We start from the raw sequence: 13360 nt of genomic DNA on the forward strand, positions 1-13360 counted from the left end.
CCGGACGACCACTTCCGACCTTCTACTCTAAGTTCAGGGAACCCAGGATACGATATACCGTACTGAGAGGTACATTTTCTTCCTTAAAATGTGCCACCGTGAACTTTTTTCCTTGCTGGAAATGCGTTCCGTAGAACCGTACAATGCGTTCGCGGAGCACGTGCTGCTTCGGCGCCATCTTTGCTTTGACTAAATTCAAACTAGCAAAACCAAACACGCCTACTGTCTCTAGGGAGCCCAAAGAGCAATTTTCTTGGAGAAAGAAAATTTTACGCTCTTTATTTGAGTTACTGAAAGGTATTGAAAAAATTCTCATTTTTTATTTAACACCCGTTATAGTTTTATAAAATTTGACATATAGAAAACAACATCCACTGAAGTTCCCTATACCGATACAGTGAGTCAAACATGAGTAGTTCAAAATTATATTGGAGTTTTAATCAATTTATTATTTGAACTAGGATAGGTTAAGTTCCCTGTACCAACGCTCATCTCTAAATTGTGAATTCTGCTTATTTGTTCACAGTTAACTCCTACTTATAACTAAGGAAAACATGATGGAAATTTAGCTAATCTAAATTCTTTGATTTGGGATATTGCTCAAATTAATCGAAGATTTATTTGTTTCACTCGGTCTAAGTGATAAGAGAATCATAAAACGTGAGTTTTATTGAAAATTATCAAACTGCATTCTAATCTATAAAAATCATTATAATAAATTTTGACGTAAAACACAAATAAATCGTTGCTTATGCAACGAAGAAATGCATAAATTTGGTTCCAAGTATTTGCGACTTTGAAAATGCAGTGCTGTCACCTAGAAAAGTTCTAGTCGGATGAAGAGAAGATAAAGAAATGATGTATTTTGCATGTATATTTGCAGTTTTTTTTTAATAATTAATGAACACATTCACAGAATCACAACGAATACTTGTCGAAGTTTTCGGTGAATATGCTCTTGAGAAATCACAGTGCTTATAGTGCCTCAAAAAAATAATTCAAAATGGTGATTCTGACGTGAGAAACAGAGGGCGTGAAAACCTCCGAAAAAGTTCGAGGACAGTGAACTGCCAGCACTTTTGGGCGAAGTTGATATTGAAACGCAACAAAAACTTACGAATCTACTGAATGTGACTCAAGGAGCCATCTCCATTGTTAGAAGGCCATAAACACAGATTCAGTAAATCAGAAATGGGTTTAACATGAGTTAAATGAAAGGCAGCAAAAAAAATCACATGTAAAATGCTGTGCTTCAGGTACAAAAAAAAGTAATTTCTCCATCGGACTGTGATTGGCGATAAAAAGTGGATTTATTCCATGAATCATAAGCGTAAAAGATCGTATATTGTTCAGGAGAACGTGGGTTGCACGGACAAATAGCTATGGACGGAAGACAAGGCCCTGTATTCGGTTAGATCAGAAGGGTTTGTGCTACTGTGAGTTACTCAAACCTGGCGAAACCGTTAATGCTGGATCTTATCAACAACAAATGATCAATTTGAATCGAGCTTCGAGTGGAAAACGACCGGAGTTCCAGAAAATCAACACAAAGCGATTTTGTGACATGATAATGTTCGGTCACACACTGCAAAACCGCTCAGAGAAACGATTCAGTAATTTCATTAGGAAGTTCTATCACATACGACTAAATTTTCAATAAATGATTAACTCAGATTAACTTAAACAACGGACTTATAAATTTGATACAGATATCATTGAACTCATGACAGTTGCCAAGAAATTCGATAGCATCTTCGAATTTTGGAAATTTCTATTGGTTTACATGTTTATCATAATTTATTTGTATCAACAATCTGCTATTAGGGGGGTCTCCGTAGCCACATTGGTTGCGCGTTCGCTTAGCAAGCGATCGATCGTGAGTTCAAAACTCAAGACTCTCATTGATCATCTTTGTGTTGTTACAGAATAACAACGTCCTCGCAACAATAATCAGCGATGGAGATCGATCCACGGTCGAAATAAAATCGATTCATCCATACAACTGCTCTGCTCTGCAAGACACATCGGGCTGCTGTTCTATAAATAACTCAATAATTCAATCAACTGTATCCGCTGTCCGGTCTAACTGGTTAATGGAAGAACAGGAAACTCTTACGCCTAAATGGCTACTGTGTAAATGTGTACCATATGCAATGGTATTAGAAGGCAATACTATAACGCCAAAAAATGGCAACAAAAATTATAGATGAGATAAACATGTGACACTGATGTGGGTATTACATGATTTGATTTATCGATAGCGAGGAGACATAAGTAAGCAAATATGTTACTAAATGGACATACGGGCAGGTGCCCCAGTTGGACGAAACACATGGGAATACCTAGTACTTCATTAAAAAAGAAAAAAACAAAACAAACCATACCGGGAAGTGTGCGCTTCACCTGGGTTTCACGGATCCTCATCACTTCAAGTACACGCGACGCTAGGATCCAGAGATGACAGGTTTCAGGCTTAAATTACTAAACACGCGTTCAACAGGACGTAGCAGGATTCCAGCCGTAAGAGGCAACCGAAACAAGGATGTTACGAGTCCCGCAGTTTTGTGGCACACTCATACACTATTTGGTTTTTTTTTTATGTAAGTCCAGAAAATAAAATCAATCATAAATATCACAAAATGGAATAAAATAAAAAAAAAGGAAAAAAAAGGAATTTTTCCTTTTACTATGAGTTTCCTAGTACTTCTACCAAAACATAATATGAAATTATTTTCAAGCACAATTTTCGTTCAAGATTTTTCAATAAACATGTGACATGTACACGATCAAAAATTCGGCTCTGTTACAGCTAAATGCTAATGAGCCTAAAATAAGAAAAAAAATCTGCTTTAAAAACAAATTAAAATATAATGAATCAACACACGAAAGGGATCAAATTAGCGAGTTCGAATTCGAAAAAACAAAACAGGAGACATATAGGAAAAAGGATGAGAGGGCGTTGGAAGAAATCCATTGAATATCCATATGGGAGGAATATATGGAAGCATATGGAAGAATCGTCTAAATAAATTATACAATAAATGTGAATCCATTAAATGTAAATTGATGTTCTCTTTATTTGGCCCTTGCTCACTACTCAAAATATATATTGGAATACAGGATATAATCCTGCGTTTGGCCCCGAACTACTTTCGAATACTTTGTACAAGCAATTTATCAAATTTCTTAATAATCAAACATATGTAACCAAAAAAAAACATCTTAAAAATTGTTAATGCTAATTAAATTTAATTTTATCTGGGACTTTGGGCGTTTGCTTCAGCAAGATTTTTTTATTTCAACAAAAGCAAACTGCATTTGAATATGACTATGACTATATATATGTATGAAAAATTCGTTTAAAATGAAAACGATATTACAAAGTCCCCTTTAATTAATTAACTCGTAAAACTTAATAATTCCTGCCCAACCCTGGCCTTCCCATCGAGTCGTATCCTGTTCACTCATAAATATTCCAATATATTTTTCATCCATTTACAAACTTTATGAATATTGATACGCCCAGTTTAATTACAACACAGGATTATAGCACATCAATGGAACGATCTTTGCTCGGAGTACACCCAAACTTCCAATTTTAGACGTCTGAATAGGGCAACTTTGGCTGGCAATATTTCTCTCATTAGTGCTACCGTTCCACGGGAAGACAGGTATATCTTGTCGACCGAAAAATGATGACCATCCCTTCTGCTTCTGGAAATGGCTATCCAGCGGTAGGAGGCATCATTCCAGGTGAGTGGGACTTTCTTCTCGAGTAGTTTTCCCTGTTCAGGGAGCATGTGAATATAATATCCTGCCGACCTTTTTCATCCGGACCCCGAGCGCATCGTCTTTCTTCACCCCTGAAATTCTTCCCAAAAATCATCGCATCACACAAAGTGTTCCGAAAGTGAACTTGCTTCTCGGTATGTGTTTTTCCGGTGAACGATGAAGGAGGATGTAAGAGTAGGGTAACACGGGGTGATTTGGACCCCCCCCCCCCCTTAGCTCAAAAATTACGGCTCAACTTGGATTTTTATAATGTCATTTCCTTCTATTGTTGAACCGTATGTACCTAAAGTAAAACAAACATTGGTAAAACTTCACAAGTAGAAGGAAACGGTAGCATAAACACAGCAAGCACTTTGATCGTCAAAAAATGTGAGTTTTGCGAGAGTGGTTTTAAGGTTTTTCCCGCTAATTAAACAAACTTTTCGTGTATTGTGCAGTAAAGTTCTGTTCGCCTACAGAAGAGGAACAATTTGATGTAGCGAAACTGTAAGTTTGATAACAATAAATGAAATTAATTGCATTTTAGTTTTTGCATGTTGTGTGGGGTGACATGGACACGTTTTTGTGGGCTAAATTGGTCCTACAGAATTGAGGTTTTTGTTTGGTCTAATTGATTCCAGATGTCGCTGAATTACAAAAAGACGATGGGCAGACAACGTTGGAAGAAGGAGGAGCTTGAAAGAGCAACGCAGGCCATCGAGAACGGATTTTCTTTGACCAAGCATCAAAAGTGTTTAAAAATGCTCGACCAACAGTGAAAAGATTCATGCAGAATTCGAGATGGTGTCAGTCCAACTTTTCTGGTCTGGAATCTGACCAAGACACCTGGTATCGATCCCAAAACATTGTTACTGATTGTAACATTATCCCAACATACTTTACATAAACATAAGTATGTTTTTTTCGATGAAACACACACTGGACCAAATCACCCCGCATCAAATTCTAATGTCCAAAAATAATCTCTTTTATTTTATGATATATTTGGTAGATTGAAGCTATATAATAATGATTAAACATTATTTATTGAGAGAAAACAAGTGTAGCTCAGTATACAATGTGACATTTTTTATTTAGACCGTATTGGTATGGAAATATTAGGCGATTTGCTTAGGTGGTCAAAATTCCCCCTTTTCCCCTACTACTGATTTCATTTTCAGAAAAGACGTCTTCAACATTCATACACGGCGGACCGAAACAGATGGTAGAAGTATTTTCTGGATCAAGGATTACAACCTGTCGGTGAATTTGATGACCGCTTTCAATCAGTCATCACCGTTATGAAACTGAAGTCGATAGACCATACGCACGTAAAAGGGATGGAGCACATGAATCATATTAGCTTTGCGGAACGAGTAATTTCAAGAGATGGTTATGTGATTTTGCGACTTCGCAATCGAGCCTATCGAAAGTTTAACTATAAATGTGTTAATAAGACTATCTGGTTATAAGAATTTGGGACGGTTATGAATAACATTCTGCTTTTTCTATGAATCCTCGCTTTAAATTTAAGGTGAAACAACACTAAAATAGTATTCCTCGTTTAAAACAACCCGAGCGACAGCTCAGAGATATGATTTAATTACTGTGCACTTCTGCGACGAACTCATGGCGTTCAGACACTTTACGGTGGTGTGTCATTAAAATGAAACGTATCTTCATAATCGTTCTGATGTGCACTGGCGAGATGGGCCGATGGAAGCCACCGGAAATACACCGTTTCATCGTATCTTTGCCGAAGAGATGATAGAGCACACGGTCGGTCATATACATAACAGTATGCCCTACCGGTAGTTTCATGCCGTCAACAGTAATTAGAGCGTTTGCCCTTTCGCATTTGTATAGATTGTTAAATTTTGAAGATGTCTCTTTTTAATTTCTTGTGAGGGAGGTCCTCTACTCACGGATGGTTCATGGAACAGGGGTATGAATTTAATTATAAACTGATGTTTGAAAGTGTTTCTAGACTGTTTTGCTTCTTCCACAGCGAATTGTTAATACTGATGTGGGTATTGCATGATTTGATTTATCGATAGCGAGGAGACATAAGTTAGCAAATATGTTACTAAATGGACATACGGGCAGGTGCCCCAGTTGGACGAAACACATGGGAATACCTAGTACTTCATTAAAAAAGAAAAAAACAAAACAAACCATACCGGGAAGTGTGCGCTTCACCTGGGTTTCACGGATCCTCATCACTTCAAGTACACGCGACGCTAGGATCCAGAGATGACAGGTTTCAGGCTTAAATTACTAAACACGCGTTCAACAGGACGTAGCAGGATTCCAGCCGTAAGAGGCAACCGGAACAAGGATGTTACGAGTCCCGCAGTTTTGTGGCACACTCATACACTATTTGGTTTTTTTATGTAAGTCCAGAAAATAAAATCAATCATAAATATCACAAAATGGAATAAAATAAAAAAAAGGAAAAAAAAGGAATTTTTCCTTTTACTATGAGTTTCCTAGTACTTCTACCAAAACATAATATGAAATTATTTTCAAGCACAATTTTCGTTCAAGATTTTTCAATCAATTGCAAATAACACGTTTCTTCGTTATTTGGATTACATGTTTGATACAGAAGATATGATAAAATGAAGACATCTCAATTCGGACGATTCCTTTTTTGAGTTTTGTGCATCCGTTTTTAATTACATATAAAAGATATAGGAGTGCATTTTTTCACCTGAAAATCCATTTCCATTTTCGAACAAAGATCATTTCGTTAGTGTGAACATCAAACAACGCTTGTCATGATGTGATTTTATATCATATGGGTATTAAATTTTCTTGATTTTCCATTTTCCTTCAGAATTTTACAAAAAAATTCATATATCATGTTTGATTGAAATACGGTTGGTTAAAATATGTATCATATTTAAAAAAAACCCTCGATTCCAGAGGAGGGAGAGGTTTCAAACTATCAAGGAAACATTTCTCGTACCCAAATACCCTCACATGCCAATTTTGGCTCCATTTTATTACATTTGTATGGCAGAAGACACCCATCCCCCTCAGAGAGGGGAAAGAAATGTCGAACCATCATAGAAACATTTATTGCCCCCTAAAACCACCACATTCCAAATCTTGTTCTATTTGCTTGATTAGTTCTCGAGTTGTGCGACCTCCTCTATAGAGAGGGGGAGAAGTGTCAAATCACTATTGAAACATTTATTTACCCTAAAAACTTCCACATGCCAAACTTGGTTCCGTTTGCTTGAATAGTTCTCGAACTATGCAGCCCCCTCCCCCTTAAAGAGGGAGTTACGAACTACCATAGAAACATTAATTGACATTGAAAACCTTCATATGCCGAATTTGGTTCCATTTGCTTGATTTTTTCCCTACTTATATAGATTCTTTTACCTGCTATGGTGGAGGAGACTTAGGGACACTAAATTACCAACTTATGAGTGACCCACAACGAGGGAAATCACTTGAAATTTATTATGACGAAGCAAATTGACTTCTTTCATTAATTGTGAACCAAATCAACACGGAAGAGAGGTTTGTACACCCGGACGCCTCAAAAGCACGCATTGAAACTCACAACAAGAAAGCCATAACCGCTTTCATAAGATGATTCGATTTTTTAGGGTGAATTCTTCGTTTTTTCTTATATTATGGTACCGAAAATAAAACATCGGAAGCTTTAGTAGATACAGTTTCCAAAATAATATCAAATATCCAACATTCACGAAAATATCACACTATTTACAATATCAATATCATATCAGTGTATCAATAAAAATTATCAAAATAAATTTTTAACTTCAACCTGCCCAAAATTTGTTTTTTGTTATCAATACCTTCAAACATTCACTTTTTCTTACTATAAGCAAGTTCATGGGTCCAATCGCAGAACTGTTCATTGACTGATCTTCTAATCGATCCCGTTGAATTTACCTTTCACTATAAAATTCCTAGTATTTCTAACAAAACTCATCATTATAATATAAGATTATTTTCAGACACAATTCTCGTTCAAGATTTCTCAACCACTTGCAAATAACATGTTTCTCCGTTACATGGAATAAATGTTTTATACACAAAATATGATAGAATAAAGACAGCCCTAAATCAGACAATTCCTTCCTCGAGTTCTGCTCTTATCAACACATTCGGCGATACTTTTTTATTGGTATAGATAGAAGAAGATATAGGAGTGCATTTCATCACATTAAAATCCATTTCCAGTATCGAACAAAGATCAATTTCGCTAGCGCAAACATCAAATGGACTAACAGCACTTGTCACTAAGTAATTATAGAACATATGGGAATCTATCTTCCGAATTTTCTCTTTTTCCTTCAGAGTTTTCCAAAAACCCTCACATCCCAAATTTTGCTTGATTAATTCTCGAGTTATGCAGAAATTTGTGTTTTGTTTGTATGGTAGACCCCCTTAGAGAGGGGGGAAGAGTGTAATCACCATAGAAACGTTTCGTGCCCCGTATAACCTTCACATGCCAAATTTCGCTCCATTTGCTTGATTAGTTTTCGAGTTATGCAGAAATTTGTGTTTCATTTGTATGACAGCCCACCCTAAAGGGTGTGTCACATCAAATTGCATCACGGAAAAAACGCTGTAGAAATTTATTTTTTAGGAATTATATCTTCAGCTTTCGCTTATAATCAGATAAGAGTGTATAGATCACGTTGGCCATGCTTCACTGTCAATTTTTCGTAAATTTGGAAAAATGTCGTCGAACGAAAAAGAGCGTCGTGAATTAATCCTGTGTACTCATTTCGAGAATCCGGAGTTGTCACATCGGGACATCGGTAAGATGCTGGGAACCGTCCAATCCACGGTCAGCAGAGTACTAAAAGGATACTTCGAGAACCTAACCATCGACCGGAAGGTGAAGAATGGCAAAAATGGATGCTCCGTCAGTGAAAAAGATCACAAGCGCGTAGTTAAGCAGTTTAGACGTGATCCGAGAAGTTCGGTCCGAGATGTCGCCAATAAGCTGAATTTGTCAAGTTCATTCGTCCAGCGGACCAAGCAGCGGGAGGGCCTGCGTACATACAAGCTTCAGAAGGCTCCTAACCGCGACGAAAGGCAAAACATGGTGGGGAAGACGCGAGCCTGGAAGCTGTACACCGAAATGCTGACGAAGCCGCATTTCCTGGTAATGGACGACGAAACCTACGTCAAAGCGGACTTTCGTCAGCTGCCGGGCCTGTTGTTCTTCTCGGCAGAAGACAAATTCAGCGTTCCGGAGGAGAATCGCAAGCAGAAACTATCCAAGTTTGCCAAAAAGTACATGGTGTGGCAAGCGATCTGCTCTTGCGGAAAGCGGAGCGCCCCCTTCGTGATGACCGGCACGGTAAACGGGCTGGTTTACCTTAAGGAGTGCCTACAGAAGCGCTTACTACCACTATTGAAGCAGCACGAGGGCCCGACCATCTTCTGGCCGGATCTCGCTTCGTGCCACTATTCAAAGGACGTGTTGGAGTGGTACGAAGCCAACGGGGTCACCTTCGTGCCAAAGGAAATGAATCTACCCAACGCGCCGGGGCTTCGCCCAATAGAGAAATGTTGGGCGATTATGAAGCAGGCCCTCCGGAAGAACCCAAAAGTTGTCAAATCGGAGGCGGACTTCAAGAGAAAATTGATTTCTGTTAAAAAAAACTACAACCTGACGTTGTACAGAACCTTATGGACGGGGTAAAGAGGAAGGTGCGAGCATACGGGCTTGGGCTCGAAGTATGAATAAAAAGAAAATGCCAAAAGTTGTTTAATAGTTTTTATTTTACTGTCTAAAATTTTCAAAAGGATCGGTCTACTGGGCGAATTTCTACAGCGTTTTTTTCGTGATGCAATTTGATGTGACACACCCTTTAAGAGAGGTGGGAGGAGTGTCTAACCACCATAGAAACATTTATTGCATCCTAAAACCTCCATATGCCAAATTTCGTTTCATTTGCATGATTAATTCAAGAGTAATGTAGAAATTTGTGTTTAATTTGTATGGCAGCCCCTCCCTTAGAGAGGGGGAGGGGTCTCAAAGTATCACGAAAACCTTCCCCGGCCCCAAAAATCCCTACATACTAATTTTTATGTTGATCGGTTCAGTAGTTTCCGAGTTCATAAGAATCAGACAGACAGACAGACAGACAGAAATCCATTTATATATATCTATACTAGCTGACCAGGCAAACGTTGTTCTGCCAAATAAATTATTTCTAGTGAATATTTTGGGTGTTGAATAAAACACACTAATGTATTATAAGTGTGTTTGAATATTTTCACGATCTTTAAAATAAATCGAATGTGACTGATAAAAAAACGAATTGAATGATTTGAACGGAAGGTTATATGATGTTTCTTGGTGTATTTCATTAACGTAACTGACATGTTTGATCTCTTAAAAGTTAAACGTCAACTGAAAAAAGTAATATAAGTTTGTCGTAAAGTAGAAAAAATGAAATATAAAAAATCAATATTTATTGCTATCTCCTTGTTAGAAAATACGTGCATGTGATTTTCAACATGGCTTAGTTTATAACAGCTTGTTCTCGTTCATAAATTGGAAAACGTTCAAATTAATCGACCTGTTGGAATCGCGTTATTTTATCGTTGTCATTCAATCGAGGAGTATTCACATCGGTAATCTAAGTTTGAAACACAGCCATATTGCTTCCTTTATTCATGGATGTTTTTATTACTCTTCACCGATTTGTAGAACTCAATATTCATATATGCATATGAGTGATCGGATTTTACAATTCGATCGAAATCGACTTTTACACTCTTAAATTCGTTCGCCTTGTCGCGAAACAATGGTCAAAATAAATTGTATTCAACAGAATACAACCAACAATATGAGGGGACGAATACGATCGAACTTCATTTTGTGTTTGAACACACGCGTCATGACAATGCATTGCGCTTTGGCCTGGCTATAACTAAAGCTGTGTCGGCGTTGCTCATGATAGTGTCTCGCAAGTGTATGTATTATTCCTCGCACCGCTTTTGTTGATTGTGTAGTAAGAATTGCAGTCGTTCAATCTCTACCTTCGCGTATATGTCGACCATAAATTGTTGGCACAGCTTACGATATCTTGAATTGGCGTTTCTTGACCATGTCAAATCACCATACTTGGTAGGTGGGTTATCATCATAAAAATCCTTCGAGCGCGCCCTCTGTTTGTTTCGTCGCATGTTCATAAATATTAAATCAAAATGAGAAATGATGTTCATAATGAATTCAGTATCTGTGAAGGGGGCTCGTTGGTCTAATGTTTATGCAAGAGATTTTTCGTTAAAGAAACCCTTCTGACTTTCACTGTAGTCACGTGTATTCTTAAGCTTGCCACTCCAGAATACATTCAAGGCGTATTGTTCGTCATAGAAATCTCAACTATTTACTAATAAAAATGACGCAAGTAGTACTACGTTGATAAGGCAAACCTTGGGAACGTTAGTGCCATTGAAGAAGAACATAGCGAGGGTCATATGAACCTATGTGATTTGAAGAATTTCGATAACTCATTGTGCTCATTCAAAAAGGCTTCCAGCTCGTTGAAGATGCTCCCTGCTTTAGATGAATTGATGTTACTTGTGTATTTGTAGATGGATGTTCAATAAAGCGGGCGTTACGCCATCAGTCATTGAACAACTTAAATAAATTTGTTCTGTTGAAAAAACGAACAATGGTTAAATTATTAGAATATTTTTGACACAAAAATAATAAAATCGCAATTAAAAATAGGGAATTGGGGTCAAAATTTAAGGTTATATGTATGGTATGAAGTCAAATTTTAGAAAAAAATATACAGATCTTTTTTTCTGCATAGAGCCACCCTATTCGGTATTAAATGTATGGTTATCGGTATCCTACCGGTATCATATATAGTTTACAACCTATTCTCATACCTACCAAGTATTTTGAGTATAATTTCATCAAAATCGGTCGAGCCGTTTCGGAGGAGTTCGGTAACAAACACCGTGACACGAGATTTTTATATATATAGATATAGATTTTTCGGATTCACATGTTTTAAAGGATTATAAAATCCACCTTCTATTGGTGTCAATGGGTCTCTCATTTGAGCTAACTTTCAATCCATCACCAGATGATTATTTGGCACGTATTCAGACCTTTTCTTGATTATAAAACTTACAAATATTGTTAACATCATGCTTGCACACCATTTGTATCAGATTTACATAGCTAAACCTTGTAATTAACGCATTTAGATGAACTCAATTCTGATCATGAGTTGTCCGATTCATTATTGTTGTTTTTCCAACTTGATTTCTATGGCAACCTTCGCGTCCTTCGCGTGTAGCACAAATAAAGTTTCTCTGTGTTGAATGTGTTGAGGTAAACACTTTTAAATTGCTCAAGAAAAGGCAATATTCTGAAGAAAGCCTAAATTATGAATGGATCAATATGATGGCAGTGAACTAAAGAAATGAGAAATGCAACATCTACTTTCAAATTCGATTTTTTTTTTCACTCAAAAATAGTGATTTCTAAAACTGAATAAAACCATGATAATTTTTCGGAGAAAACCATGATCATAATTTCTCTTAGAGGAAGTCGTTGAAAAACATAAATATTAGGCTGTCGAAAAAAGTCCTGCGGTATTTCCGCGAGGTGTCGTTGTAAGCGCGTAGTTCTAGTTGTATTTATTGTATCGAGTCATACTATAGCTTGTTGGAAAGGTATTTTTGCGCTCTATAATATAGTCCTTGACAGTGTTTTGTTTGGTTAAGTCGTTCGTGAGTTATAGTGTCGCAAATATGGAGCAAAATAAAGAGAAAATTCGACATATTTTACAGTACTACTATGACAAAGGCAAAATTGCATCTCAAGCTGGCAATAAAATTTGTGCAGTTTATGGACCCGATACAGTTTCCATTTCCACCGCACAACGATGGTTTCAACGTTTTCGTTCTGGTGTAGAGGTCATCGAAGATGCGCCACGCACTGGAAGGCCTGTCGTCGAAAATTGCGACAAAATCGCTGAATTAGCCGAGAAAGACCGGCATAGTAGCTGCCGTAGCATCGGCCAAGAGCTGGGGATAAGTCATCAAACAGTTATTAACCATTTGGAGAAGCTTGGATTCACAAAGAAGCTCGATGTATGAGTGTCACACTCGATGACGCAAAAAATGATGAACATGGATAATATGACCATGGTGCCGTGACCAGGATTGCGGGTGCTGATAATTTCACTGGTAGCCATCGCGACGTTTTATGTGAAATCTAACTCCATATTGGATTCGAAGAGAACGGAAATTCTCTGTTACCGCTGAAAATACATGTGGAAAAATCGACTCGGTTCCCAATACCGACGACATACTGGCCAAATCGAGGGACGCATCCATATCCAGGACTAACATAGATTCCCGGATTCTCATCCTGCATCAAGGGCACATTTCCCATTCGACCAAGGATTAAAGGTTATCGATTGATGATATCGAAAGCGACTGCATTCAATCGGTGAAGCTGTTACATTTATACAAGGCCTATTTATTGGTAGGCACAGCAATCCGTGTCAAAATGTCGTAGAAAAAGATTCGACAGAAGGAGCTCAAGAGACGCAAT

Source organism: Toxorhynchites rutilus, chromosome 3 (genome assembly GCF_029784135.1).
Source record: "Toxorhynchites rutilus septentrionalis strain SRP chromosome 3, ASM2978413v1, whole genome shotgun sequence".
Classification (NCBI taxonomy): domain Eukaryota; kingdom Metazoa; phylum Arthropoda; class Insecta; order Diptera; family Culicidae; genus Toxorhynchites; species Toxorhynchites rutilus.